General features: G+C 53.2%; 1 protein-coding gene across 4 annotated transcripts in view; it reads right to left on the bottom strand.

Moving 5' to 3' along the window:
* The window catches only part of PIK3CD (phosphatidylinositol-4,5-bisphosphate 3-kinase catalytic subunit delta), a 55045-nt gene extending 35145 nt beyond the window's left edge, over nucleotides 1–19900 (bottom strand). For 2 of the 4 annotated variants that reach the window (XM_042996581.1, XM_042996583.1), the window contains exon 1: nucleotides 19812–19899. The gene's annotated coding sequence lies outside the window, so the exon portion shown is untranslated. Of the gene's footprint in view, nucleotides 1–19811 lie in introns of all 4 variants that reach the window. The other 2 variants (XM_042996584.1, XM_042996582.1) reach the window with 2 other exon arrangements.

Here is a 19900-nt window from a genome sequence, read left to right as displayed (position 1 = left end):
GAGGCGGGGCTCGAACCCACGAACCGTGAGATCATGACCCGAGCCGGAGTCGGTCACCCAACCGACTGAGTCACCCAGGAGCCCCCTGATTATTTTCAATTAAGGGGATTCGAGAAACAGCCGTGAATGAATGAAGGACACTGTGAACCTCCTTTGTCCCACGGAAGGCAGAAGCTACACCTCACATTTGAAAGGTACCCCTCCCTGCACCAGAAGGGCAGAAGGCGTCCTGATCACCAGAGACAGGGAATTTAGGGCCAAGAAGGCCGTATAAACAAGCCTTGTTACTTCTTCACTAGTTTACTACCCCCACCCAGACCCCTTTGTCTTGTCAATCCTTCATACACTTATTGTTTCTTGTCCAAGGAGAAGAGATTCCAGCTCTGGCGGCTTCTTTGAATCTCCTGTCTTTGCGGGGCTCCTACACTTTAGTGATTACATTTGTTTTTCTCCTGTTAATCTTTTTATCATGGGGTGAGGGTGGGGGTGCTCAGTCAAGAATCTAGAAGGGTAGAGGGGAATTTATTTTTCCTGCCCTACAGCATTTTTAGGTGTGATCAGATAAGATGCTGAGTGCAGACGGGAATAGGAATGTTACAGTCAGAAACAATACGATGCAACTAACAAGAAAAAAAAAACAAAACCCAGCTACGTGTTTGTTTTAATTCTTTTAGGAAAAACAGAAGGGCTCTGGAAAATAATCCTCCTGGAAAGGGAGGACAGTTTCCACAGTTATTCACATAATCCCCCCATGGCTTTTTGTTCCCCTGACGTTTCACTCTCCAGGCACACAGATCAGGGAGCCTAATTACAGGAGCGTCTGGCCCCGGTTCCCCGGCCATCTTCACATATTTCCATTCATCTCTGAGACTCTCACCACCAGTTAATTCAAAAAGTGGCTCATCTGTAGTTAAAAAGCGAAGCTAATTAGCATCTGGAGCTTCTTTCTTTTTTCCTTTGGCCAATTCCCCAAGCTTAAAGCAAAAGTCTGCCTTAATGGGCACTTTCTGAGTTTGTGACCTTGGGTGGAGGGGGCGGGAAGCAGAGGGAAGAAATGAGGGTCATGTTCGCAGGCATGCAGGCATACACCAAAAGCACTCGTGGCTGCAGAGGCTCTCCTGCGAGACGTAGGAACAGGAGTCCCTGGCGTTAGATCCGGATTTGGGGGAGTTTCCTAACCACTCCAGAGCGGTCTCCTCATCGGTAAAAGCGGGTGCCGGCACACAGTGCCCAGCTGGGCCAGCGGAGGCGAGGAGCGGTGGGACAGCATGCGGAGGGGGCCGCTGGCCAGGACCTCGCAGCGGGAGATCCGGCGACCCGCCGCCTCCCACCACCCTTTCCTGGAGTCTGAGGTTTGCAGTTCCAGAATGCGATCCTCGTGGGAGGACACCATGTCTGAGACCTCTTTGTATCTTTTATGGAAGAAAAGCTATTCCTTGTTTGTGGAGAAGATCAACTGTGAATACGTATTGGGCGAAATTAGGGGCAGGGGGATAAAGGGCACAACAGGGCGTTCATCGTGTGAGTCACACCTCAAGGCTCAGGAAAGACATACCCTGGGGACTCACGAAACTGATCTTCTAGAGGCTCCTTGTGAAGCTTCTAAATGTGTTTGAGAAGCCACTGAGGGCACGAAAATCAAACGAAGGGCTAGGAAATTTTTTTAAGCTGGGCCCCATTTGAAGAAGGCAGAAACACGAATCTGGTAGCATGAAAATAAACCTGATCACAGATGCACCGTAAAGATGGCTCAGTTAACGGGGCGCCCGGGCGGCTCAGTCGGTTAAGCGTCCGACTTCAGCTCAGGTCACGATCTCGCGGTCTGTGAGTTCGAGCCCCGCGACGGGCTCTGGGCTGCTGCTCTGGGAGCCTGGAGGCTGCTTCCGATTCTGTGTCTCCCTCTCTCTCTGCCCCTCCCCCATTCATGCTCTGTCTCTCTCTGTCTCAAAAATAAATAAACGTTAAAAAAAAAATTAAAAAAAAAAAAGATGGCTCAGTTAAGATAGAAGGCGGGGGCTTGTCCGGGTCACTGGGTTAGATCCACCACGGTCAGGTCCCAGTTGTGCTAACCTGAGATACAAAGCTACTAACAATGTGAGGGCGCCTGGGTGGCTCAGTTGGCTGAGCATCTGACTCTTGATTTCGGCTCAGGTCACGATCCCTGGGTCAGGGGATCGAGCCCCGCCTCCGGCTCTGAGCTGGGCGTGGGGTCTGCTAAAGATTCTCTCTCTTCCTCTGCCCCTCCCCACTGCACGCTCTCTCTCACTCTGCCTAAAATAAAATTAAAGCAAACAAACACACGAAAACTACAAGAGGCGCCTGGGTGGCTCGGTCTGTTAAGTGTCCGACTCTTGGTTTCAGCTCAGGTCATGATCTCAGGGCTTCCTGGGTTGGAGCCCCTCATGAGACTGTGCGGAACCTGCTTGGGCTTCTCTCTCTCTCCCTCTCTCTCTGTTCCTCCCCCACTTGCACTGTCTCTGTCTCTCTCAAACAATAAATAAATAAACAACCTTTAAAACAAAAAAAAATAACACACATCATAGGGGCACCTGGGTGGCTCAGTCAGTTAAGTGTCTGACTTCAGCTCAGGTCATGATCTCACTATTCATGGGTTCAAGCCCCAGGTCGGGCCCTGTGTTGACAGCTCAGAGCCTGGAGCCTGCTTCAGATTCTGTGTCTCCCTCTCTCTCAACCCCTTCCCTGCTCATACTGTCTCTCTCTCTCTCTCTCTCTCTCTCTCAAAAATAAACATTAAAAAAAAATCATAAAAAATCTAATAATATGGGCAGCAGCAGCTAACATTTTCTGGCTCATACCCCATGGCACTCATTGTGTTAAATACCTTACATTTATTGTGGAAGATTTAAGGAGGCAAATTCTTGAGCACTCCTCCCGTTGAGAGGTGGCCTCTCTGTCCCCTGCCCTTAAATCTGGGTGAGCTTGTGACTTCTTTAACCAAGAGAGTATAGCATGAGTGATGCTAAGTGACTTGAGAGGTTAGGTCGTAAAAGGCCACGCAGCGTTCACCTTGGTCGTGAACCGAACTCCAACGCTCTGTGCGTTAAGAAGGAAGTGTGGCTGCCCCAAGTCGCCACGTCCCCAGGAAGCCCAAACCAGAAATGGTAGCCGTGTGTAGGCACTCGGGTAACAGTCCCATCTGAGCCCAAGCTTTGAGTCATCTCCAACCAAGCAACTAGACATGAGGGAAGAAACTTCCAGAGGATTCCAGCTCCCAAGCTGTTGGAGTTATTGGTAGCCTTCTGAGAGTCTTCCCCAGCTGACCCTTCCCAGCCATCCTTCTGAGCCCTTCCTGAGCTTCTGACCCACGCAATAGGTGAACATAACAAAAGTTACGGCTTTGTACCTCTAAGTTTCGTGTGGTTTCTTAGGCAGCAGCAGATACCTGGAACTTCGAATATCTCCTTAAATACTCAAAACAACCCCATGAGAGAGTTCTCATCATCTCCATGAAGAAACTAAGGTCCAAGACTTCCCAAAGCTACACAGTAAGTGACAGAACTATGGATCAGACCCGCCTTTAACCACCACCTAAAACTCCTCACTACAACTCATCCTACTCATTAGGGGATGAGGCCTGGTTTTTTAATGCATGATATCTGCCCAGTTAAACAAGCCCTGATTCTGCCCCTCCGGACGGTCTCATGGGCCATCTGGGAAAAGAAGTTGTCTCTAGCGACTTCTATTCGATGGCATGACCCAGTGCCTTGCCGGGACGCGTCGGACCCACCGCGATGGGTCTTGCGGACCGTTCTTGACAAGAATGAAAGGAAATCCAAAACCTGGCTCATCGATTTGATGGATATGCATCTAGAATTCACAAGCACCTGGAGAGATCATCTGTAAGAATGATCCTATGGGAAGTGGGTAAATCTGGCCAAGTGCGATGAATAGAATTACATGCTCAATTCCCCGGTTACAAATACAGAGTGGGGAAAGACGGAAGAGGCCTAAACGGAGCGTGGAGCCCAGACAACTCACAGTCGACCCAAGGCTCATCCAGAGGCAGCCCTGTGGGCCCTGCATGAACAAGCCGGCCGGGTGCCAGCCATCACAAAAGGGCCATTCTCCGTATGAAACCACACCCACTTATTTGCCCCTCCTGATATTCACACGTCTTTGCAGCCGTCCCCCATATTACAGCAGCGTGGGTCTATGGGACCAAAAGAATATGGCAGAGTGAGGCGGGTCACCTTCAAGGTTACGTTCACAGAAACTGTGGGGCTTCAGTCTTGTGCTCTTTGTCTCTCTTTGTCTATGAGATAAGCCGGCCGCCATGTGATAAGGACACTCAAGCTGCCCCCGAAGAAGCCCATATGGGGGGTGGGGATGGAGATACCTGGCCATCAGCAGGAGAGCCACTGAGGCCTGCCAACAGACCAGCTTCAGACACCTTCAGCCCCAGCTGGTTCCAGATTCTGGACCCTACGGAAACTGTGAGATGATAATTAGTGTTTGTTGTTTACGCTGCTAAGTTTTGGGGTGATCTGTCACACAGCAATAGATAACTCCTATACCCCCCGTGGCGGCTGTGTTCCTTGCTGTGTGGCCCAGCACCTGCTCCAGGCTTAGTACAACAGAGGCTCCCTCAACGCTCACGACTGAGTAAACGATCAGTACAAACAACCCCTCTACTGTAACTGTATGAGTCAGACATGTTTCTGAAGAAGAGGCAACAGGCTGAGTGAAAGAAACCGGCCACGAAAGACCACATCCTGTATGATTTCATTTACATGAAATGTCCAGAACAGGCAAGTCCACAGACACAGAAAATAAATCCGTGGTCGCCGAGGGCCAGGGAGACCGGGGAGAAATGGGAGTGGCTGCTAATGGGAGTGAGGAGGCCTCTTTCCGGAGTGATGAAAATGTTCTAGAATCGATTATCGTGACAGTCGCGTAACTCTGGGAATATATGAAGACCACCGTGACGTGCACCTTGAGTGAAATATCGAGATTGTTTTATGGAGAAAGGAGGAGGAGGAAGGAGCTCAGGCAAGGTCACCGGTCCCGAGGAGGGAGCGGCACCCTGGGAGGCCGGCCACCAGCAAGGCTGGAGAAATTTGCATCGGAGGGGTCTCCCCATGCCTGGGGCAGAGACCAGGGTGCTAAGGTCTAAGGGTAGCTGACCGATGCCTCGGTGTCGTGGTGGGGGATGCTCAGGGCCACCACCCCCGCTCCCCCCAACTTGGCAAGAAGACGTTTCCCTGCTGCTCTCACAGGGAGACCGTGCCTGGTCTCAAGCTGCCTGGAGCCCGACATGCCGAGCCCGGACACGGCCCTGCACTCCTGTCCTCCAGAGACGATGCCACCTGCCCGTAGTGCACACTCAGACCACAGAGACCCGTCTACCTGCCCCAGCCAAGGCCCTTCAGGCAGGAGGAGGGCCACAGCACCGCAGGCTGCTGTCCCGAAGGCCGGCTGGCCCCATTAAGGAGCTGAACCTACAGGACAGAGTCACCAAATGATCCAGGGAAGTCGATGCCTGCTGAAAGCCCCCACCCCCACCCCGAAGGAGCCGAGAATTTAAGACAAAAGAAAGGATTTAAAGACCACAGAGTAAACTTGCACGCAGTACCTAGGAGGTGGTCAAGGCTGAAAACAGAAGCAGCTTCAAAGCAGACTTGGAACGAGTTGTCGGGCAAGCACGTCTCACAGAGACCTCAGGGGTACTTGGAATCTTCTGACCCGCTCCGGCCTTTGCCGTTGGTTTTGAAATCAGCATCCCATACTGCAGAGAAGCCAACAGTTGGACCCAAACCGTCCTTTAGTGCACCCTAATGAATCTAGGATGAACTTGGGGAACACCCAGGAGCCCCGTGACCTTATCCTGTAGGAGCCTTTTTCTGGGGGAGGAGTCCATGATCTTTCAGATTTTCAAAAGGATTTAAAATCTGAGAAAGATTAGGAACCCCCGGGTGGTGGGATCTTCTAGGATAGGTAGATGGTGGATTTTTTTTTCTTCCTTTGGCAAATCTGGACTTTACAAACATTTCGTAACTAGCTTGTATTGATTCTGTACAATTAAACAATATATAGGGTCGCCCGGTGGCTCAGTCGGTTAAGCTTCCGATTTCGGCTTAGGTCACCATCTCACAGTTCATGAGTTCGAGCCCCGCGTCGGGCTCTGTGCTGATGGCTCAGAGCCTGGAGCCTGCTTCGGATTCTGTGTCTGCCTCTCTCTCTGCCCCTCCTCCACTCATGCTCTGTCTCTCTCTCTCTCTCTCAAAAATGAATAAACATCAAAAAGTTGGAAATATGTATGTACAGTATACACGTATACACACATTTCTAAAACATAGCACTTATTAAAAAAAAAAAAACAAACACCCACATGCAATATCCCAGCCTATGATACCCGGAAGACCTCGACTTCCCTAATATCAAGACCCCTAAATAATTAATACCTTTTATTTATTTTTCTTCCAATTTTGTTTCTTTTTTAATTTAAATCTTAGTTAACATAGTGCAATACTGGTTTCAGGAGTAGAATTCAGTGATTCATCACTTACATATGACACTCAGTGTGCATCCCAAGTGTCCTCCTTTTAGCCCATCCCCCCACCAGCACCTTCCAGCGACCCTCAGTTTGTTCTCTGTGTTTAAGAGTCTCTTAGGGTTTGCCTGCCTCCCTGATTTTATTTTTCCTTCCCTTCCCCTGTGTTCATCTGTTTTGTTTCTTAAATTCCACAGATGAATGAAATCATATGATATTTATCTTTCTCTGACTTATTTCACTTAGTGCATAATACACTGTAGCTCCGTCCACATTGTTGCAAATGGCAAGACTTCATTTTTTTGGATCACCGTGTAATATTCCAATTAATATCTTTTAAAACTGGGGCGCCTGGGTGGCTCAGTCAGTTAAGCATCCGACTTCTGCTCGGGTCATGATCTTACAGCTTGTGAGCTCGAGCCCCACACTGAGCTGCCTGCTGTCAGCCCAGAGCCTGCTTCGGATCCTCTGTCACCCTCTCTCTCCACCCCTCTCCTGCTCGTGCTCCCTCCTTCCCTCTCTCAAAAATAAATGAACATTAAAAATATATCTTTGGGGCACCTGGGTAGCTCAGTCGGTTAAGCGTCCAAATTTAGCTCAGGTCATGATCTCATGGCTCGTGAGTTTGAGCCCCGAGTCGGGCTCTGTGCTGACAGCTCAGAGCCTGGAGCCTGCTTTGGATTCTCTTCCTTCTGTCTCTTCCCCTCTCCCTCTCTCTCTCTCTCTCTCAAAAAGAAATAAACATTAAAATAAATAAATGCATACATACATAAATCTTTTAAAAGTGCAAATTCCACTTTCCTTTTCTTTTTTTTTAAAATTTTTTTTTCAACGTTTTTTATTTATTTTTGGGACAGAGAGAGACAGAGCATGAACAGGGGAGGGGCAGAGAGAGAGGGAGACACAGAATCGGAAACAGGCTCCAGGCTCCGAGCCATCAGCCCAGAGCCCGACGCGGGGCTCGAACTCACGGACCGCGAGATCGTGACCTGGCTGAAGTCGGACGCTTAACCGACTGTGCCACCCAGGCACCCCACCACTTTCCCTTTCTGTCCTGACCTCTAACCTAATCGCCTACACACACACACACACACACACACACACAGACGGTGGCAATGGAGATGGGCTCCCTCCTTGAGGGTCTCAAGCTGAGTGGCAACCTACCCCATTCTCCTGGCATCTGCTCTGCAGCTGGCTGCCTGCCCGGTCACTCAATACTCCGGTTCCCCAGCTGGCCATGGGCTTATGTGTCCGCCTCCTCTCCTGTTCCCACGAGACCCCCAACCTGCAGAGTGTTGAGGACGACACACAGTGCCCCTGACACCTCCTTCCATCACCCATCGTCTGGTCAGTCTCTCCTTGGCAAGTGCCCCCTCCCAGAGCAGGGCTCCCGGCCACTTCTGCCCCTGGGAGCTTCTGGGGTAAGTCCGAACTCTCCAGAACAACAGCCTAGCGTCATTTATCAGGCAGCAGCATCCATCACCGGGCCCCTGCCATCAGCCGGCAACTGTAGGTGCCTTATGTCTGTTCTCTCCTTCCATCGCCCCGCCAAGCCCCTCAGGCAGGCCATGTGTTTTGTAAAAGAGGCAAGCGGGGCTCAAGCAGCTTACGGCTGCACCGCTAACGAACGGGAGAGGTGGATCTGGATCCGGGTCGACTCGGGCGGCCTCTCTTACTGAGGTGACGCGCCACCTGGATCAGCGCAAGGGAACTGGATTTGGGCCATCGGCGGAAAAGACACCTGAGTCCCGCTGCCCTGTGTCACCCACCAGCTTGAGGACTCTCCCATGGGCTTCCCGCAAAAGGTTCAAGAGCTGGGCGAGGAAAGGATTGAGATTTCAGACGCCAGGCCCGGCTTCTTCGGGACCGAGGGGCAGAATGGGCACCACTGGGCAGATGGGGGCGGGGCTGGGTGCAGAAGCTGCATTCTCTTGGCCTCTGTCCCTGCGGAGGACCAGAGCCCAGGATGCCAACTCCACCAGAGACGAAGGACCAGCAAGAATAGGCTGCCTGGAGCCCAGCTAAGTCCTGGGGGCGGAGGGGAAGGGTGAGAATGGGCAGGGAAACCCCTCTGCAGAGCCACTGACTCCCGGAGGCCTGCCCGCCCCCCACTCCTGCCTGGGGTCCAGATCCCCCGGCCCCAACCAAATGCTCCCTCCCGAATGCAGCCACATTCGGAGACAGCACAGTATGGGTGTTAGGAACACACCCTGCCACTTCCTCGCTGGGCGATACCTAAGTAAGTTGCTAAGGCTTTCTGTGACTCAGTTTCCCCATCGATAAAGCAGGAATCACAATAGAACTTATAAGAATAAATTCGTAGGGGCACCAGGGCAGCTCAGTCGGTTAAGCATCGGACTCCAGATTTCGGTTCAGGTCATGATCTCGCGTTTGTGGGATGGGTCCCCGCATGGATGGGGTGGGGGGGCTCCGTGCTGACAGAAGCCTGCTTGGGATTCTCACTCTCTGCCCCTCCCCTGCTCGCGCATTCTTCCTCTTAAAATAAATTTAAAGACTTAAAAGAAAAGAATAAATGTGTACTTTCAAAGTGCCCACGAACCACCTAGCACAGAGCAGGTACGACAAAAGTGTCACCGTTACCATGAGACAAAGAAATGGCAGGATTAACAACAGGTGGCAATTCTGAGCTGGCTGACAGGGAAACTTGCAAGTTCGAATGCTCGCTGACTGGATCCGCAGAAAAAGAAACTGGTCTGCAGTGCCTCCCTTCTAGAGCCCATGGTGCCCGTTCTCGGAGGGAGGGGCTGGTGGGGTTCAGACGGGAGCTCTAACCCGCCTCTGGCACCTGTTCTGGGATTCCTACGTTCCTCCGTCAGTCTCCACCTCGACCGAGCAGAATCAGGGGTGAATTGGGCTCTCCAGTCCCTCTTTGACGCTTGCCGGCCGATGGGCAGAGCTGACGGTTAGAAGAGAAGAAGTAGGATGAAATAAGGTGTGTACAGATAGAGCTGTTTCTATGACAGTGAAGCAGAACGTTTTAGAAACCCCATGAGGGTTTCTGAAACAAACTCTCCATCTCGTTAGAATGCGCAAGGCAGAGAAAAGTTTGATCAATGATCAAAGTTTACAGGGACCATCCCCTGCAGTGGGTCCCTGCTCAGAATGAAGCCCTTGGCCTTGCGTTAGTACATCCATGAACCGACGTGCGTGTATATGTGTTAAATTAAAATGCCCGGATTCCAAAGGGAGCGTTTTTTTTTTAAAGTTATTTACTTACTTATTTTGAGAGAGACAGAAAGTGAGTGTGAGTGGGGGAGGGGCAGAGAGCGAGGGGGACAGAAGTTCCAAAGCGGGCTCTGCGCTGACAGCAGAGACCCAGATGCGGGGTTCGAACTCACAAACCGTGAGATCATGAGATCATGACCTGAGTCAAAGTCGGATGCTTAACCGACTGAGCCACGCAGGCACCCTTGAAGGGTAGCATTTTTTTTTTTTAAACGTTTATTTTTGAAACAGAGAGAGACACAGCATGAACGGGGGAGGGGCAGAGAGAGAGAGAAACACAGAATCGGAAGCAGGCTCCAGGCTCCGAGCCATCAGCCCAGAGCCCGACGCGGGGCTCGAACTCGCAGACCGCGAGATCGTGACCTGAGCTGAAGTTGGACGCTTAACCGACTGAGCCACCCAGGCGCCCCGAAGGGTAGCATTTTAAGACTCTCTACAGGAGCCGGAGTTTCAGCTACTCAACCAACGAATCACATAGGAGAAAAGGACTCCTATTAAACTGTGCATTTCTTGTCGCGATTGCGGCCAATCATCCTTCCCGTCGTGTTGCCCTAACCCGCGCTTTTATTTTTTTTTAACGTTTATTTATTTTTGAGACAGAGAGAGACAGAGCATGAACGGGGGAGGGTCAGAGAGAGGGAGACACAGAATCTGAAACAGGCTCCGGGCTCCGAGCTGTCAGCACAGAGCCCCATGCGAGGCTCGAACTCACGGACCGCGAGATCGTGACCTGAGCCGAAGTCGGCCGCTTAACCGACTGAGCCACCCAGGCGCCCCCTAACGCGCGCTTTTAAACTGCAGTGGGAGACACTGTCCTGGGAGTAGCGGAGGCCACAGGAGAAACACAAGCATCTTCCCGGAGCGTCCATCTGACTCAACGTTTAGGGAGAAATATTCCTCATGGTAAAATAAACACGGGCTTATCATGGAATAGAATGTAAAATTAACGTTTGCGTTAAAAATAGAACTGGAAGCTTCAAAGCAAGGTCATGGCTGCAGTAGGCTGCACAAGGCCAGGGATGCACATCGCATCCCTCTAGCTGGAGAAGCATGGTCCACGAGGGCCAAGGTCATTGCCAGCCACCAGACCGTCTCCCAACCACTTTCCCACAAACCTGCAGCATCAGGGCTCCTGGGATGGCTGCCCCCAGGACCTCACCCACTCCGTAGCCCCCGTCTCGCTGCTGCTGCTGCTCAGAGATGACAGGGCCAGCCAGAGTCCCCTGCCATAGCCAAGGGCATTGGATGGCAGGCCGCTCTCATCCGCTCTCAGTCCAGGTCAGGTGGGCTAGTCCAGGGACCGCTCCTGCAACCTCCCTCCCCGTGGGAAGCAAGAAACGGTCTGGAAAGATCCCCGCTCTTGTGCCCCAAGCTCCTTTAGACCCTAAAGGGTTAGAACAAGCTGGAAAAAACAAACCTTTGGGCTTTGACCCACCTCAGAGGAGCAGGCTGATATCAAAGGACAAAGCCATCCCAACCTTTACCTCTAAAATGGTGGTATTGGGGCACCTGGGTGGCTCAGTGGGTTGGGTCCCACTCTTGACTTTAGGTCATGACTTCAGGTCATGAACTCACAGTTCGTGGGATCGAGCCCTGCATTGCGTTCTGTGCTGATGGCACGGAGCCTGCTTGGGATTCTCTCTGTCCCTCTGTCTCTGTCTCTCTCTCTCTGCCCTTCCCCGACTTCTGGGTGCACTCTCTCTCTCACTCTCAAAATAAATAAACTTTAAAATAAATAAATAAAATGGTGGTATTTATTGCCACGTGCTCTGGGCATTCCATATGGGTCAGTCCCGGGAGGGCCAAATAAGCTAATGGGTGGATTGACTTTACCCCACAAGCAAACCCTAATGATCTGTGACAGAGACGCCGGTCCTTTAAAATCCGTTCCTGCCCATAACGTAGGCTGCGAAGATTCATTCATCTGAAGGCAAAAACGGCAATTTTTCGTGAGCCTGTTACTTGTTACAGGTTTTTCCTTATTTCTAATCTTCGTGACAACCCAGTAAAAGAGGTACTTGTTCCCAATTTTCAGGAGAAAACCTGGAGGCTCGGAGACGGAAAGTACCTCGCCAGGTCATCCGTGTGTCCACACCCAAAGCCAGGACCTTGACTGTCAACTCAAGTTCTGACTGTTGACCCTAAGTTCCTTTCCACTCATTCGTGCAACTCTGTGCCCTTGCACTGTGTTGCCCACTGGGAACGTGAAGCCACACATGTCTCAAGAAACTACTGCAGGGGTGCCCGGGGGGGGATCAGTCGGTTGGGCGTCCGACTCTTGATTTCAGCTCAGGTCATGATCTCACAGTTCCTGAGTTCGAGCACCGCATCGGCTCTGTGCTGACGGTGTGAAATCTGCTTGGGAATCTCTCTCTCTGTCCTCCCCCCAAATAAATGAATAAACATAACCCCCCCCCCACATATTTGACGGCTGCTGCATTTAATTTAAAAAAAAAAAGACCACAATTCATCACTGGTTTCCAATGACAGCAGATGGGCTGTGTCATTCAAACATTCGCGGCATCACACAACGGGGAAGGGAACAAAGATTCAGGACCCAGTGATCCGGCTCTTGGACCCAGAAGCAGAGACTGGGGAGGGGGAAGTTGAGGGTTCTGGGTGTTTTCCCCCTAAAAGAAACTTGTCGAGAAGAGGTTGAGACCCAGATCTCGGTTTCATTAACTTCCTCCTCAGACCCAGGTCAGCAGCAGAGGAAAACGCGTGATTTAAGCATGCGTAAACTCTGGGTGCCTACCGACATCCGCCCTCATCTGGGGCTACCGGAGGTCCACCTGAGAGGAGAGTGACTCCCACCTTCCCCCAGGGGGCTTCAAAAGCGGGCTTCACGGGCAGCAGCCCATACTGGTGCCCAAACCCAGGGGTCCTGCCCTTGAAATGCCTGCCTCGGTTTCCTAAACTGTTCGAAGAAGCACCTGGATGTCAAGAGGGGAACAGCCACCAAGATGAACTCTGGACTCAACCATTAGCGAGGCTTTATGCGCCATTTGCACGCCACGGGGGCTGCAGGACCCCAGGGGAACGGGGTCCTGGAGAAGCAGCCCTGTGGGGGCCTCCTGATTCTGGGCAGCTGGTTGCAGCCCAGGGACGTTAAGTATCCACCTGGCACAGGTTCATCTGCTTGCGTTAGGGAGGCTCACACCCAAATCCAACCGGACAGCCTCGGACACTGTCCACTTGATCAAGAGGACGGCGGTCAGCTCAGCTTCCTTCGAGGACTGTCTACGTTTGTAGCAAAAAACTGATCCTTGGGCTTAACCTAAATGCCTTTGGCGTGAGTGTATACCGTCTCCCCTTGTTGAAACAAGATGAATCTTGAGGGTGAACGAAGAGTTGTTAAATGAGAATAACGCTGAAAGCAGCAACAGCTACTATTCACTGAGTATCGACTATGTGATTCGTAATGTTCATTATCTAATTTGTCTCATTGAATCCTTGAGACATCCTTACAGACAGGCCGTGTTAGCTTCATTTCACAGAGGAGGAAACTGAGGATCAGAGAAGGTAAGTCATCTATTCAAGGTCACACAGCCGGCAAGTGGGGATGCTAAGGTTTTGAATCGGAATCCACCCAATTCCAGAGATCAAGGGTTTATTTAACCGCGGCATTACGCTGCAGCAAACTTCACGCCATACGTACACCTAGAGCCAAAAAGGAAGCTATTTAACCTCATTAGCAATAAGAGAAACACATTACCTAGGAGCAAAACGTTTCTGCCCAGTATTCTTCAACACTAGTGAACGAGTTGTGAAACTTGTATGTATCGCTAGGATAAACGGATCCAGTCTTTCTTGGAAAACCATTTCGCAGGAAGAACCACAAAAACACTCAATGGCGTTAATAAAATAATTCTTGAATGTGGGAAAAGCCATATACCTGAAAATGTCAATGAGACGGTATTCTGAGAGTCTCGTGTGCGTGTGTGTGTGGAGGCATGCGCGTGTGTGCACGCGCGCGTGTGTGGCTGGAAGCAACATAAATGTGCCCCAACGGAGGATTCTTGAGAAAATGATGGTGCCCCTCAGGACGCTCACCGCGCCACTGAAAAGGATGGCTTGTTACGAAGCAAAGCGGAAAAATGCTAATGAGCCCACATTAAGTGAAAAAAGCAAACCACAAAAGCACATGCCCAGCTCCTCAAAACCTTAAGCATAGGATTACCAACCATATGATCCAGCAAATTCCACTTCTGGGCACATACCCAAAAGAATTCAAAGCAAGGATCTGAACAGATATCTGTAGATCCACGTTCACAGGCGTCAAAAGACAGAAGCAACCCAGGTATCCAAGGACGGACGAGCGGATAAACACAATGGCATCGACTTACGACGGAGGGTTATTCTGCCTTCAAGAGGAAGTTCCAACACGCGCGGCAACAGGGATGAGCCGCGAGGACATTCTGCTAAGTGAAATGAGCCAGTCACAAAAGGACAAACATTGTATGACTCCACTCACAGAAGGTGCGGAAGGCAGTCACATTCACAGAGACAGAAAGCAGAATGGTGGTTGCCAGATGCAGTGGGGGGTGGGGGGGTGGGGGGTGGCGGAGGGGGGGTGGCGGGGAGAGGGAAGAATGGGGCGTTATTGCTTAATGGGGACACGGTTTCAATTTTGCAAGATGAAAACGCTCTGGAGAAGGCAATCCGGGTTGCACAACGATATGAATGTGCTAAATGCCGCAGAACTGTATATGGTCCAAAGGGTAAGTTTTCTTGTGTCTGTTTTACAATTGAGGCGTAAAAATTAATATACAGGGGCGCCTGCGTGGCTCAGTCAGTTGAGCATCCGACTCCTCGTTTCAGCTCAGGTCATGATCTCGCGGTTCGTGGGTTCGGGCCCACGCGCTGATGGTGTGGAGCCTGCTTGGGATTCTCTCTCTCCCCCTCTCTCTGCCCCTCCCCTGCTTGTGCACGTGCCCCCCCCCCTCAAAATCAATAAAAATAAACTTTAAAAAATATATATAAAAAAGCACGTGCTTACTAGGGACAACGATATTAAAAATGCACCCCCCAAGCGGGTAAAGGAACTCGGATCGGCAGTGTCTGTGTTGGGGTTAGTGGGATAAGGATCCTTATGAATCCACCCACCGGCTCCTTCACAGGCATTTGTGTGTTTTGCCGTGTGGCCGTGCGTGCGCCTGGCCCTTCACACGTGACGGCACATGAAATCCTACAGACTGCGGGTCACACCAGCGTGGCCATTGGGGATTCTGAGGCTCAGAAGGGTTAAGTGATTTGCCGAAGGTCACTTAGCAGATAAAAAGAAGTTGAGATTAAGACCCAGTCTGGCTGGCTCCAAAGATAGAATTTTTTCTTCCACCGCGGCAATCCCTCCACCCGGTCTGTATCCCACCCCACCCCACCATACTTAAGTGACTTTTCAAAGTTTCAATAACAGGGCTATGATCTTGCCTCCCTGTTGATAAGAACATACTTCTCCCGGATTTCACAACCAAAGCAGAGAGTCGCCCTGCACGCGTGCTCCCCTCCTGCCCCAGGGAGGGAGGCAGGAGTGTGGCCCTGCCCTCCAGAGACCCGGAAGTCCTGGAGCACTCCCTGTCGCACCCCCTGGTCCTCATCCTTAACCTCCTACAAGCTTCACTGACCGGGATTGGGTGGGGGGGCTCCCAATCCCTTTCGGCCACCACCCCATCCCACAGCCCGGGCCCCTCAGCAGGACAGGCAGACCCAGCAGCAAAACGGAGCCCTGCCCCCACCTCTCCTGGGGGCTGTTCAACAGAGGAAACTCCAAAACCTCTGGGGCTGTGTGGCCCCAGACAGAGGGTGGGGGGAGCCCTGGCCGGGAGGGGCCCTGAGCAGAGAAGGAGCTGTTTTTGAAGAGAAAGAGGGAAGGTCAGGAGGGAGACAGGAGGACTTAGAACTTAGTCAGCTCCTTCAAGCCTGGGAGTTGTCTCTTCTTGTCCCTGGGGAGGGGGCTGCGGTGGGAGCCAGCTCACAAAGCTGGGGGAAAGGGAAGCTGGAGACAGGCGAGGGAGAGGGGAGACTGGGAAGCAGCCGCAGGGGGCCCGGAAGCAGGGACGAGATAACCCTGTCCAGCACCTTCCCAGAAGATCCTGTCCATCTGCAGTGGGCTGAAGGGTGGCCCTAAAAAGATATGTCCGTGTCTCAATGCTCAGAACCTGTGGATTCTTTGGGAAAATCATTATGCAGAGAAAGGGTCTCTGCCGATGTAATTAACTTAAGGATGGGCCCCAAATCCAATGACAAGCATCCTTTAAGAGACAACAGAAAGACACAGACCCAGAGAAGAAGGCCACGTGAAGAGGGCACAGAGAGTGGAGTGAGGTTGCCACCAGCCAAGGACAGTCTGGAGCCACCAGGAGCTGGGAGAGGCCGGAAGGATTCTTCCCTGGGCCCCTGGAGGGAGTAAGGCCTTGGCGACACCTTGCCTCTGAACTTCTGAGCTCCAGAACTGTGAGAAAAGAGATTCCTGCTGCTTTAAGGCACAAAATGTGGGGTAATTTGTTACAGCGGCCCCAGGAAACAAATACGGCATCATTCCAGGACATAAATCCAACTTTGCTCCCTTTCTGTCGCTGTTCCTCCCCCCCCCCCCCCCCGTGCCCCACTCTTCTGGCATTTTCTCTAAGTGGAAAGCATTTCCCCCAAAGCGAGTGAAACAGAAGCTAACTGAAATACCACTTTAGAAATGCCACACCCATTACTACGATCACTCTCCCTCTTGGCCCAGAAAGTAGGAGGCCTTGGGGAGCACCCATTTCTAGGAGAAGCCCTGACCCTTATCTGAGGGGAAGCTAGGTTATCACTCCTGGGGAGGGAGGGGGGGTTCTCATGCACACACAGGCCACAGCAGCTGGAGCTTTTGCTGCGCCCGACCTCAGGCCCCGGGGACTGGGCTGGCCCCCAGGGAGCGGAGAGTGGGCCATATTTTGGTACAACCCACAGAAAGTCACAGTGTTTGTCTGCAAGGAAAGAGCGGGGAGGGAGGTTCCCGGGTTTTTAATTTTTTTTTTTTTCCATCTTGAAACTGGCAGCATTTCTGATATGATTGCGGGGGATTTCCACCAACCAAATTAAAGAAAATTCAGTTTTAGCATTAGCTGCAAGGAGAGAGGAGTTTTGCAACCCTCGTCATTTATGAAATACTGGCAGTGGCACAGAGAGAATGTCTGCCTCCCTCCCAACGATTCAGGCTCCTGCCATCCTGCAGCTGGTGGTCAATTACCACACGCCTCCGCCATCAGACAGGGTGGTGGTCGATTACTGCATCCCTCCACCATCAGACTGGTGGGCACTCCCTGATCCTCCTGGAGCGCTTCCCCCTGGACCTGCCCGACAACAGCTTTGCCGGGAAACGTGTCTGTCCCCCGGGGAGTGGCTGAAAGAGCTTTACTAAGGTCCCACGGTAAGGAAACATTTGGTGAGGCCCCACGCCCCATCACCAGACCCACAGAAGCAGCTGGCTTCTGGGAGGGAGGGAACTGCTCTCTAAACAAAAATGGTTTTGAAAAATAAGCCAGCCAAAGGGGAACTGCTTCATGAGTTACACATTCACTTCTCCCTTTAACTGTGCAGTTGAAGACAAAACAAGGTGAAGCAGGAACTGATCCCACGTTCACATCCCCTTGAACTCTCTGGACACAGCAGCACTGGGAGTACTGGCTAACCAGGCCTGAGGCTGGTCTCCAAGTATGTGCGGATCGTTCGTGTCTTGTAAGCCCCCCACCCACAGGGCTGGTACCCTCCCTGCCTGCCTTGTTCTTAACATAGCCCCTGTGAGGGGGGATCTCCAGAAATACTTATTAGACACAGTAAAGAAAGGGAAAAGTCCTGCTGGAAGGGGACCATCTCCGTGGCCAGGGGCGCCTCTGGGGCACTTGCCCTAATTCCAGAAGCATCGGTATTTGCAGAGTGGCCAGCACCGTTTCTAAACGTGGGCAGAGGAGGTGGGGGGAGTGGGGCTCAGAAAGAGGCACGCTTGGATGTCTTAGAACGGGCTGCTGTGAACTCGTTTTCAAGAACACGGTTCCTCGCACCCCAGAGGGTCCTCCATTACTTGCAGGACCTCGTCAAATCCCCGAAAGAACCAATCTCTGCGTGTGCAAGACAGTGCTCTCAGGAGGCAGGATGGATGGAATCCTGAAGTCAAGAAATCAATCCACAGCAAGGCGTGGAAATGCTAAAGGGTTGGCAATTTCTGCTCTAGAGAGCAGAAGAGAAAGTTCTAGTCCAATCTCCTCGTGTTTGGCGGCAGCCTCCTTAATTAGCAGACTCTTTACCCCCACTTAGGCCAGTCAAACCCGACGGCTGACAGCAGCAGAGGCTTTTACAGGGGTTATCAGGGTGGGTACCTTAGAGGTTGTGTCTTTGAAAGGGCACCCCAAGAGTCCCCATCCCTACATCAAGAGAACATTTAGGGAATATTTTCGTTAATCTGCGAGCCACAGCACCTACAGGCGACTAAACACTTCGGTGGTGGAAGGTACTGACTGGGGGTTTGGATCAGCTACTTGGAAATTGTGTGGGTGGGCAAGTTTAACTTTTCTGGGCCTCAGTTTCCTCCACTGGAAAGTGGAGGCGACATCATTCAGGTCCTACGGTTGTTTAACTGAAAACATCTGGAAAAACGATCGGTTCTTTGGGAGGGCTGGAAAGAGTCCCAAGGGTACCATTCACTCCACGGCAATACCAAGGCACTGCCAGGCACTCCAGCGGCGTCCTCTGTCCTGGAAGCCAGCAGTGGGATGAATCGGTTTCAAAGTCCCTTTGGAGCAGGGAACTGTCTCCTCGAAGCCCCTGAAAGAGGACCCCCGCCCCCGGAAGGCACTCCTGCCCCACATACACGCGCGACGGTGTAGGACATCTCAGGATGGCGCGCAACGGGGCTTTCTGCGGGAGCCCAGGTGCAGAAGCCACCCGCCCCCCCGACAGTCTGTTGGGGTTCGAGACCCTCCTTCCGGGGGACCTGATCCAAGTGAAAGCCGCTCGGTCATTCGAGAGCTCCAGAGCGCTCCATCCGCAAACTGGGCAGGTGCAAGGGTGCCTCGGGACGACCTGGTACGTGGACCGCCAGCCTGGGCCGCCCCAGGCGCCCCCACCCCAGCCCGGGAAATCGCATCCCCGCCCTCGCCCCCTCCGGGAGAGCACAGTTCGGGGTCTCACATCAGTCCTTACTCTCCGGACCCCATCTCCCCACCAGGGCAGAGCATCACCGGCTACGTGCCCCCCCCCCTCACCCCGCATCCTGGTCGCCACGAAAGGTCTCCCTGTTCCCCTCTCCTAGATTTCAAGGGAAGTGCAGAGAAGGAAGCCTAAATAAAAACAGGAAACCCGATTTTAAAAAAGAAGAAGCCTCATTCTGGCTGAATTACGGGTAAGAGTATTAAAAAGAAGTGGGGGGGAAGAAAGAGTCCGGAAATGCAAAGCTGGAGGCGGTTTTGCCGCCGTAACCCGGGCTCAGCCGCAGATCCGGGGGCTGGTCTCCGCCGGCGACTGCAGTAAACACGAGGCAAGCGGCGCCCTAGGCCCGGGGCCCCCAGGCCCGACGGGCGGGGCCGGAGCGGAGGTGGGGGGGCGCCCGGCGGACTCGACTCCGGCTGCTCCCTCCTCCCGGGGACCCCGCTCGCCCGCGCCGGGGAGGGCGCGCAGGGCCAGGGCGCCGCGGAGCGTGCGCGCCCCTCTCCCCGCGCCCGGGTCGGGGCGCCGGGCCGCACCGCCGGTGGGAGCGCGGCCGGCCGGGACGCCCCCTCGGCCGGCGGGCCAGCGCTCGGGACAGGGCGCACGCGGCTGAGCGCCCGCCGCTCCCGGGAAGTCCCCGTCGGGCTCCGCGGGGCGCGCAGCAGCGGCGCAGGGAAGCTGTGCGCTCCCGGGTCCCGGCGGCCGCCCGGGTGGGGGGCGCGCCTCGCCGGGCTCGCCGGACGCGGGAGGCGCGCCGGTGGTGCGCGCCGGGAGACGCCCGCGAGCAGGTCCCCGGGGCCCCCGACGCCCCCGCAGCCCCCCGGTGCCAGCGCCCTCTCCCCCACCTCCCCAGACGCAGCCGGAGGCGAGCGCTTACCGGTCCCGGCGCGGCCGGCAGGGGCTGGGCGGCTCGGCCCGGCGGCCGCTAGGAGCCAGCGCGCTGGGCGCGAGTGAGCCTCGAGGGAG

Source organism: Panthera tigris, chromosome C1, assembly GCF_018350195.1.
Source record: "Panthera tigris isolate Pti1 chromosome C1, P.tigris_Pti1_mat1.1, whole genome shotgun sequence".
NCBI lineage: Eukaryota > Metazoa > Chordata > Mammalia > Carnivora > Felidae > Panthera > Panthera tigris.
The sequence above is the reverse complement of the archived record's forward strand: the minus strand, read 5'-3'. Positions and strand labels throughout refer to the sequence as shown.